Below are 9,525 nucleotides of genomic sequence, written 5' to 3' on the forward strand. Positions count from 1 at the left end.
TATATATGTAATGTATCATCCCTTTCGTATTCTTGGTATGAGATTTAAATATGTGATCAATATGATCGACAATTGTGATCGCATTATTGTCGGGGACACTTACTCCAACACATGGTACCCTACCATTTCATATCTCATATGATTCGTTTTAGATTTAGTGGAAAAATAATTTAGACAAAATGATAAAATCCCCAAAAGTAACTTGATTGAAGTCCAAACCATATCGAATAGCGTTTGATTTCTTATCCAACCACACATTATCCCATAATGTGTGTTAAGAGAGATTAACTTGTGATACTATATCACATTTCATTTGGCTTATATCAAAGTATTCACTTTGATAATCCCATCACGAATAAATCGTGATTCCTTGAACTCTTTGAACTTCTTCAAAGATTTCTTTATTTACCTTATTAAGTGAACACATTAGCGTCAACTTAAATCGTTGGTAAAAGAAAATGATCAACCTATTTTGGATCAATGATTTAAAACCTCGATCTCCTTTTCAACCAAAAGGCACGAGATATCTTGCTTTGAATACAAGATACGCATATACCATAAGATCTATTGGTTTCAAGAGTACTCGATAAATCTTTGCGTTCATCATTCCAGAATTTGAGGTTTAATCATGGGTCACCAATTTGAGTCTTCCATCATCTACATGATATGTCATCCTCGTTTGGTTTAGAATTGATCGGAGCCATTTGGTGTTCACAATTAAACATATGTGGTCGTTGGTCAATGGTCGATACAAAACACAATTTATACTTCACAAACAACTCTACAATTAGTAAAGAGGCAAGTAAAGGTCGGATCCCAAGGGACGGGTATTGAAATGAAGATTCTATTGTAACTAGCGGTGTCTAGGGGGTGTCACAAATTGGGTTGATGTAGAAGGTTACTAAACTAAAATAACAATGAAAATAAACTAGCAAGGTAAATAAAATAAGGGGTGTAAACAATTGATTAAAAGCACTAGGGTGTCATGGGTTCATAGGGGATTCATGGGATATGATCATACAAACATGTTCTCAAATTATAAGCAAGCAATTATTGTTGTGATGGATCGAATTGGGTTATATCTTACAATCCTAGGAAAGTTTGGGTCCCGGAGCCGAATCGATTAGATTGTACAACACCTACAAGTCGACTTAATCTTTCCTACTCAACACATGCATGGTCTAACAAGACTCGAGTTGGGTTATGTCTTACAAGTCAAGTTGAAAGGATAGAAGATGATAGTAAATGCAAGGATTCATAGGCTTAGCATTTCATCAAATATAACATGTGCATGTATTAAGATCAAAACAAGCAAGCAAATAAGATATGAAAGCATATTAATTTAAGCATGAATCATTCCCCATGTTGGTTTCCCCTAATCACCCATTAAACCCTAGCTAAGAGACTACTCACTCATTATCATATTGATCATGCTAGAAAGGTTGTCAATCATACTAACATAATGAAACATGATGAATAAATGAAAGTAATTAGCAATAATTAAAAAGGGATTAAGAGATTATACCTACTAATGATTCCAATAATAAAGATGCAAAGAATAATAGAAGAACTTGATGATTGATGGAAGGTTGTCAATCTCCCAATAAACCCAATAATCTTCGAATTACCCAAAATAAATGAAGAACAAGAGAGAGATTCAAGAACTAAAACTTGGATTAAAACTAGATTAATACTTGATTACAATATTGAAGAGAGATTTGATTGATATTAACTACTCTAACTATTGATAAAAAGAACATGCTCCTCTAATTAGACTAATGGGGTATTTATAGTGAAAATTAGGGAGGATGCATTAGGGTTAACTAAGGGCTAAACTAGTAATTACACTTTTTAAGTTGAGCAAGGAGCCTCCGGGATTATCCGAGAGAAGGGCTTCTCCATTTCGTAGCTTGAAGAACGAAACTGTGCTGTGCTGTGATCCGTGCGGCTGGGAGTCGGGACGGCCGGATCTTGCTGGAGAATCCGAGCGGATTCTTGGTCAAGACGCTCGGATTGGCGGGGTGGAATCCGAGCGGATTCCTTTGAAGGACGCTCGGATTGTGCTTGGCGGACGGACGGATTGTGCACAATCCGTTCGGATCGTCTGACAGTATCTTTTCTTCTTCTTTTCTTCCCTTTTCTTCACGAATTCCTTGGGGATTTCCTTGGGGACTCAAGGATCCTTTTCTCAACAATGCTCTTCTATTATGCTATGTACAAAGGCCTTCTAGTCTTGTCTCTCCTTGATGCTTGGTCATTGAATGTGATCAATTTAGCCTTGTTTTGCCATGAAAATGCAAGATTCTTACTCCTTTCCTACCAAGGGATCAAAATCTCAAAGAATATGCAAAACAAAGAACTAAAGATAAGAAATGACCCAAATAGGCACTAAAAAGCATAGAAACAATGGTAATTCGGGGGCTAAATATGCGCTAATTATGGTCACATCAAATATCCCCAAACCGAACCTTTGCTCGTCCCGAGTAAAGAGGTGACAAAGACTAGGACCAATACTAACCTAACCTAATAATAATAGCCGATATGAGACAATTAGCGGGTCTCACTCCGCCCCTTCAACTCACAACAAGACAACCATGAGGTAGGATGCCTTCTTGCAAGCAAGGTGGGTCTTGCCAAAATGGCGACACATCCAAACATTAAGCACACAAAAACCCATAATGGATGCATCTACAAAAAGAATAGCCACTTTCCTCATCTAAGTGGCGGAAATTATCCACAAGGGAAGCAATTCAAGGGTACACAATCCTTCATAGATGCAATTTGTTCAAACTACTAAGCCTAGAAGGATACCAATAAATCACCTCCAAAATGTGTCAAGCTAGGGTACCTTTGTCCTCAATCGTTAAATGCTTTTGTCAAGAGTAGACTCCCTATGGCGTTAGAAACACTGGAGGATCGCGGAATTCCCCCTCTTGCCTAGACAAGAAGAAGGGTCGTCCCCTCTCTACCATGCACAAAAATGGATATGATGGATAAAGGGATCAATAGATATTTGAGTTTCACTTTGGGAGTTTGCTTTCATTTTTGTTTTTCCCCCCAAGTTTCTTTGGCATTTGACTTTTTGAGAACACTTTCTTTGCCATTTCTTTTTGATTTTTGGCATTTCAATACTTGACAATTTTTTTGCATTTCTTTTTGAACATTTTCAAAGTCACCCCAATTAGTAACGAGGGTGCCTTGTATTTGAAGCTTTAGGAGTTCTATTTTTGCTCCTCTTTTCATTTGATGCATTTTTGCAAACTTTCTTTCACTTTTCATTTCATTGAACTCAAATTGATTTCTTTTTGTGCCCATTCCTTTTGTTGACAAAAATGTGGTAGAACATGGATGAATGATAGAAGTATGCATGGTTTCAAGGGTCACCTTGGAATAAACGGTAGCCATGGAGTTATCACACCACAAGGTACTCTTGACTCGGCCTTAAACCATGGGTCAAAGGATACTAGCATGACACATCCTAGGGTGTTTTACAAGCATTCTAACAAGCAAAGTCTTAAGAATAAAAAGCATCTACTAGGGCCTATATACACTTGTCAAGCTTCCCAAATAGACGGTTTCGCAAAATTTTTCTAACATGCAACTACATGCCATGATGCAACTAACATATAAACATCCTAATGCAAATGATTCTACCAACTAATATGACATATATTCTAAATGCAATCCTAAGTTCACATTGTTTTACCGCATCAATCAAAATAAAGCCACATAGTCATTAACATAAAGAGGAAAAAGGAGATTGGAAAGATCATACCATGCGGTCTTCAATATCCTCATGTCTCGGATGTGGCGTAGTCGATCAAAGTGAACAAGGATGAAACAAACACAATATATACAATAATATATACAAAGGAAATGAACTTGTTTTTGGTTTTTCAATTTTTATAATTTTTATGATTTTTGTGAAATTTATCAATTTTTATGGTTTTTGGATAAAAGTTAAGTGTTAGAATTCCCATCTCCACACTAATATGGGCATTGTCCTCAATGGCCAAAATGATGGAAATTATGCAAAATGATGCATGATTTTCTATACTAAATGCAATTCTACACTAAGCTATACTACATGATGCATGGTTTTTTTGTTATGACGGAGAGGATAATTTAGATTACCTCCCGTTGTGTATGCATTAACTTCCCCAAACCAAATAAGACACTATTGCTAATGTCAAAGCATGGGTATAGTTCATGCACACACTATGTTATGCATGAAATAAGATTGTCATTTTGGATTTTCAAAAATGGGAACAATAAAGAACACCTCAATGGAACCGAGGTGTGAGTCCTTTGATTTTGCTAGGACTAAACCAACAATGATCAAAATGAAATAAAATACAAAGAGATATAGACAAACCGTGGGAGAGTAGGAATCTCCAAGGCTAGTCTTCCATCATGCTATCATCATCACCACTTCCCTCATGAGAAGTGGTCACATTGCCACTTTCCTTGGCACTTTCTTCATTGCTTTCTTCATCATCATCTTCACCATCTCCTTCTTCATCTCCACTCGCTTCTTCCTCAATGTTATCATCAAATTCTTCACCATTTCCAACAACCTCATTGTCTTCCACCACGTCCCTAGATGCACCCGGAAATAAGGCTTCTTTATCCGCCCAACTAGGCAAAGGACAAGATGGATCAATGAGTCCTTGCCTAGCTAGATGTAAGAGGGGAGGATATTGAGCCAAGTAAGCATTCTTCCGATCTTCATAAGCTTGCTTGTGCATGGCTTGCATTAGATCAGTGACATAATCTTTTCCAATTTCAACTCCTTGCGGTTTGAACTCTTCATAATCATAGGGGTAAGGTGGTATAACAATGGAAGAGGAGGGAGTTTCATGATCACCCTTTTGTTGTTGAATGATGTACTCGGCTTCCTTGGATAGGGGAAGTAAATAGTTGGTCCGGTGGACACTAAGACGGCAAATCTTTGCGGGTAAAGTGAATGATCGAGCCTCACTAGTAAGCCACCCAAACTTGGTATCAAGGGGATTGTGAGCAACCCACTTAAACTTGTTAATCAAGGTGGACATATCAATAAGATGGCCACCATCCTTAGCCTTGTACTTGCTATCCTTATTGAAATTAGGATCAAAGTGCTTGGCTAGGACCGTGACAAGGCCGCCATTAACAATTACGGTTTGACCCTTCTTCCCACTATCTACATGGAGCCATCTATCAACCAATAGCCTCAAAGAATTGTAGGGCTTGGTGTGAATTCTTCCAATATTCAAAGTTGATTCAAGGAGAATAAAATCGAGTCCCGTAAAATGATTGGTGTCTTTCCTAGCAATTATGGTATTTCCCACAACTTTGTGCCATACTCTTATGCCCGGATGATGGACCAAAAGAGCACGACAAGCTTTAAAATCTTCAAATTTCTTCCCGGAGATTGCCTCCCAAAGAGGCTCGGGATCATACTTCCCATATTGCTTATAAAATTTATGTTCATCGCTAAGACCCAAAATTTTACCCAATTCCGGAAAGGTAATGCGTCTACTAGTGTTAGCTAGACGAAACTCAATATTTTCCCTATTCTCAACTTTTGTCACTTTTAAAGAACTTAAGAATTCCAAAACAAGGGAGGGGTATGTTACTTCCTTCATTTCAAACAATTTCTTCAAACCCATGGCATTGAAAAAGACTCTTGTTTGTTCAAGAACACCTAACTTCTCTAAAGCATCTTGACATATGAATTTGGTGGATTGGATTTGTTTCATAGCAAACTTGACAAATGTATCTCTATGGGCATCGGAAATGAATGTTACCTCCGGGTAATGCAAGAGTTGGTTAATTACCGGAGTAGAAGGTGATGCTTCCATAGAAATTTGTTGTTGTTGTGGTTGCACTTCCAAGCTTGGTGTTGCTACCACCATTGCCATAGCTTTCTTTGTTTGTAGAGCTTTTTGTCTTTGAGAGAGAGCCTTTGCTTTTGGTGCCTTTGTTGCTCCCTTTGTTCTTGCCATTTGATGAGCTAACCAAGTAAAGAGTCAAAAATCTTCAATTTGTAGAATGCCCAAATCGATTTTGAAGGTGAAAGGCTTTGCCTTTATGAGAACAAAAATCAATTCAAAGGTGAAGATTTTGTGCTTGGTTTTGATTGTTAATGAAGATGGAGTGATTAATTTGTTGTTTGAAGGATGGGTTGATTTGATTTTTGTGAGTTTTGTTGAGGGTTTTTGTTTTTGAGATGGAGAGGATGAGGGTTTTGATGTTATGGGTAGTGTTTATGAGTGAATGAATGAATGAATGAAGGTGGGGTGGGTATTTAAAGAACTCGACAATATTAGGACGCAGGGACAATCCGTGCGGATTAGGCGCAATCCGCTCGGATTCTTCAGCTTCAAATTTTCAAAAATCCCGCCTAGAGACGGGCGGATTCTGGGGAATCCGCTCGGATTCTTTTTGGATGAGACGGGCGGATTTCGTGCAGGACGGACGGATTCTTGTCCAGAGATTTTTCTTTGTTTTTCTTCAGCTGCAAGACGGGCGTCTTTGTCAAAAGACGGACGGATTCTGTGAGACGGGCGTCTTTCCAGAAATCCGCTCGGATTCTTCAACAGTCAAGAATTTGCAGTTTCAGCCCAGCCCAAGACGGGCGTCTTCTCAGCAGGACGGACGGATTCTCTGCAGACGGGCGGATTATCAGGAATCCGCTCGGATCCTTGTCCTTTGTTCCCGGATTCGCTTCATTCGTGCACAATGCATTTCCCTTATCATTCTTTCTTTCTTTCTTTCAAATCTTGTGTTCTTCATTGTGGGGGCATTACTAAGGCATGAATAGCCTAGGCAATTGCCATCCCCACACTAAGGTAAAGCACTACACATCAATTTAAAATTGTTAATCCCTCCCTCACTTCTCTCTTTTCATGACAATTATTTTGATCAAAGTAAATAAAATCCAAAAATGACAAAAATGCAATACAAAAATTGAAAAGTAAGTTAGGGAGTTAGAAATATTTACAAGTGGTGGTTTAGGGAGGACTCCACCAAACTCTCATTCTTGATGAGATGTCAAGGGGGCATGTTCAAGGTGTTGTTGATGTTGCTCAACACCTCGAAGAAATAATTAAAAGCTTGTTCATTGTTGTGGTAGAGGTCCTCAATAGACCGTGGCCCTTGTTGTTGATCATGATCGATAGCATGCCCAATGTAGGGATTAAAGATCCCTTCAAATTCGTTGTCCCAAAGACCACAAACTTCATTGAGTTGATCATTGAAAATCTCTTGCTTGGATGGAGACAACTCTCCCAATTTCTTCTCTTGGCCAATGAGGCCATCATCTTCTTCCTTGGTTGATTTTGATGAGCTTTGCAAGCTCTCCTTGTCACAATTCACTTGCTCTTTGAATGGAGCATCTTCAATTTTCTTCCTCCATTGGAGTTCCGATTTCTTCTTTTCATCTTTTCGGCTATAATGGTCAATCATGAAACATGGCTCATGCAAACGAGGAGCTCTCATGGTCTTGTCAAGATTAAATGTTATGCTTTCATCTCCCACTTCTAGAGTGAGCTCTCCATGTTTCACATCAATTACCGCACCCGCGGTGTGTAGGAAAGGTCTTCCTAAGATGATTGGAATGTTGGAATCTTCCTCCATATCAACAATGACAAAGTCCACCGGGATGAAAAACTTCCCAATTCGCACGGGGACATCTTCCCATATCCCTAATGGTGTCTTCGTCGATCTATCGGCCATTTGAAGAGTGATATTGGTACATTTAAGCTCTCCCATTCCCAACCTTTTACTTACCGAGTACGGCATGACACTCACACTAGCCCCTAGATCACATAAGGCTTTGTTGATCGTCGTGTCGCCAATGGTACACGGTATTGAGAAGCTTCCCGGATCCTTTAACTTTGGAGGTGAACTCCCTTGAAGAATTGCACTACTCACCTTAGTGAAGGCGATAGTCTCAAGTTTCCGGATTGACTTCTTCTTTGTGAGGATATCTTTCATGTACTTTGCATAGGTAGGGAACGTGATTGATTAATTCCGTGAAAGGAATTGAGACTTCTAAATTCTTCACAATTTCCATGAACTTTCCAAGTTGATCATCAAATTTAGGCTTGGCTTGACGACTTGGAAAAGGAAGTCTAATCACAATGGGTTCCTTTTCTTTGGCTTTGTCTTCATTTTTCTTTGAACTTTCTTCTTTTGATGATTCTCCTACCTTGGGACCTTGCACTACAACTTCATTCTTACTAGCTCTCACAACTTCTTTCTCAACTTGCTCCTTCGGTGCTTCATATGTTGTACCACTTCTCAAGTGAATGGCACTAACCGTTTCATGTCTAAGGGGATTACCTTGAGGTGGTAATTGCCCCTTTTGCCTTTGTGAGTTTGAAGATGCTAGTTGGGTCAATTGTGTTTCCAACATCTTGGTGTGAGCTAGAATGTTGTTGATGGTGGTGTCTTTTGCTTGGCTATCCTTTTGCATTTGGGTGAAAAATTCTTGTTGATTTTTTTGCATTTGAAGGACCGCTTTTTGGACATCAAAACTTTGGTCATTGTGGTGATTGTATGGATTTTGATTTTGGTAACTTTGGTTTTGGTTGAAAAAGGGTCTTTGATTTTGATTTCTCATGGGTGGTGGAGTGTATGTTGTTTGAGGGTTTTGAACATTTTGGCTCTTGTATGAGAGATTTGGATGGAACTTGGTGTTTTCATTGTAAAAATTTGAATAAGGGGTACCACTTTTGTAAGCTTGGAAAGCATTAACTTGTTCGGTTGTTCCCCTACATTCACTTGAGTCATGACCCAAGGTTCCACAATTCTCACATATCCCGCTTGGGATTGATGAGGATGCCGTCATGGCATTGACATGATGCTTTGATGATTTTGAGTTTTCCTCAAGTCTAGCCATAGCTTGTTCAAACTTCAAGTTGATTGTGTCAATGTGAGCACTAAGTTGAGCACCCAATTGAGTAACAGTGTCCACTTCATACTTTCCTCCTCTAGTAGCCTTGCGAGGCCTACTATATTGCGAATTATGGACCGCCATTTCCTCAATCTTGTTCCATGTTTGATTGTCATCAACTTCGGTGAACATTCCATTTGATCCCATATTGAGAATGTTCCTTGAATCTTCATATAAACCATTCCAAAATTGTTGCACTAAAAACCATTCGCTAAGTCCATGGTGAGGACATGAGCGACAAATACCTTTGAACCGCTCCCAAGCTTCATACAAAGACTCTTCATCCCTTTGCTTAAAACCCGTAATTTGAGCTCTTAGCATATTGGTCTTCTCCGGTGGGTAGAATTTTTTGTAGAAAGCTAGAGCTAACTTCTTCCAAGAATCTATTCCAAGAGTGGCCTTATCAAGGCCCTTCAACCATTGCTTTGCGGTGCCGATTAACGAAAAAGGAAATAAGACCCATCTTATTTGGTCTTGAGTCACGCCCGTTTGAGAGATAGCTTCACAATAATCACAAAATGTTTCCATATGAGAATGAGGGTCCTCACTAGGCATTCCCCCGAATTGGCTCCTCTCAACTAGTT

At 39.1% G+C, this 9,525-nt stretch overlaps 1 non-coding gene across 1 annotated transcript; it reads left to right on the top strand.

Moving 5' to 3' along the window:
• Positions 1-9,155: 9,155 nt before the first annotated feature.
• Positions 9,156-9,262, top strand: LOC141602997 (small nucleolar RNA R71). Its single transcript, XR_012524898.1, has one exon. It is a non-coding gene; the product is annotated as a small nucleolar RNA R71 (small nucleolar RNA).
• The last annotated feature ends 263 nt before the right edge of the window (positions 9,263-9,525 follow it).

The sequence above is a fragment of the Silene latifolia genome, chromosome 9, assembly GCF_048544455.1.
Source record: "Silene latifolia isolate original U9 population chromosome 9, ASM4854445v1, whole genome shotgun sequence".
In the NCBI taxonomy this organism is placed as follows: domain Eukaryota; kingdom Viridiplantae; phylum Streptophyta; class Magnoliopsida; order Caryophyllales; family Caryophyllaceae; genus Silene; species Silene latifolia.